A 1,246-nucleotide genomic window follows, 5' to 3' on the forward strand; every position below is an offset into this window, starting at 1 on the left:
ACGAGTTCCTTGCACTTATTCAATGGCCCTTTTGAGAGAAAAATTGATCCAATAGGTAGTACCAAAGTCTTCATTAGATGGAATCTAAAGAGATCCCTTGGGCACTGGAAAAGAAAAAGGGAGTTTGAGTTGGAATGAAACTTCTCCTTTGATATCAAATTAAACTTAAAAGGTAAAAACGTTCTTTTCATTTAACTACTTGAACGAGGGAAGAAAGTAAAAGGGAAGAAGGGCCCCCGGGGGGGGGGGGGGGGGGGGGGGGGGGGCGCGCAACACATTAGTCTTTTTTTAATAAAATAAATGCTTAAGGCCACCATAGGCTTGTAGCCTAGTGGTTTAGCTTGACCCTCATTGTTTCAACGTGATGAGTTCAAATAAAGAAGGTTGAAATTATGAGTGGTTTTGTGAAGCCTTTGAAATGGAGAGTAGGTGGAGTATCTTGTGGAGATTCCATATAAGGGATTGAAAGTAGAGCGAGTATTATATTTTGAAATGGAGAGTAGGTGGAGTATCTTGTGGAGATTCCATATAAGGGATTGAAAGTAGAGCAAGTACTATATTTTAATGTGTACAATTTTAGATTCTTGCCGTGATTAAATTCTTTTGCTAGAGAGCTCCTAATTGTTGTCTCGATTTTCCTCGATGCATTGGTATTAGGATTTATATCTTTTATTTATCAAGATGAGTTGCAAAATCTACTATAGACATAGCTATCAAAAAGCTTCCCTTGTCCATGAAGATCTTTTTGTGGAAGGTATTATGGGGGTCCCTGTCAACAGGTGTCAAGGTATTAGCAAAGGACTTGGAAGATTCAGTTCTCCAAGAATGATCTGCTCTTTGGAGGGAACGGAATTGCAAGACTTCCGGTCCTCTTATGTACTCAGGTGGTTAGATTTTGCTATTGTCACCATGTTTGGAAGGCCAAGAATGGTCGTGTGTTTGCCTCTAGAATCTCTCGAGAGCTAGCCTTGTAGAGATCATCCAAGCTAGCAAGGTTACTATCCAAGGGATTGGAAAAAAAAGAACCTCTAAAGAATGGAAGTGGATAACTCTCATTTGGAAGAGGATGGGGTCTAGAAGGGCCTCTTTATTTGGCAGTTTAAGGGAGTCAAACCTCTAGTATTAAGAAAGCAATCAAAGGACAGCTTTTGAATTCAAACAGGCAAAACAACTAGTTTATTTGAATTCAAATCTTCCCCCCAAAATGAAATTTGAAATCTAGCGGGCAAAACCATATTATGTAACA

The sequence above is a fragment of the Adiantum capillus-veneris genome, chromosome 1, assembly GCF_014529385.1.
Source record: "Adiantum capillus-veneris isolate H3 chromosome 1, ASM1452938v2, whole genome shotgun sequence".
NCBI classification, from domain to species: domain Eukaryota; kingdom Viridiplantae; phylum Streptophyta; class Polypodiopsida; order Polypodiales; family Pteridaceae; genus Adiantum; species Adiantum capillus-veneris.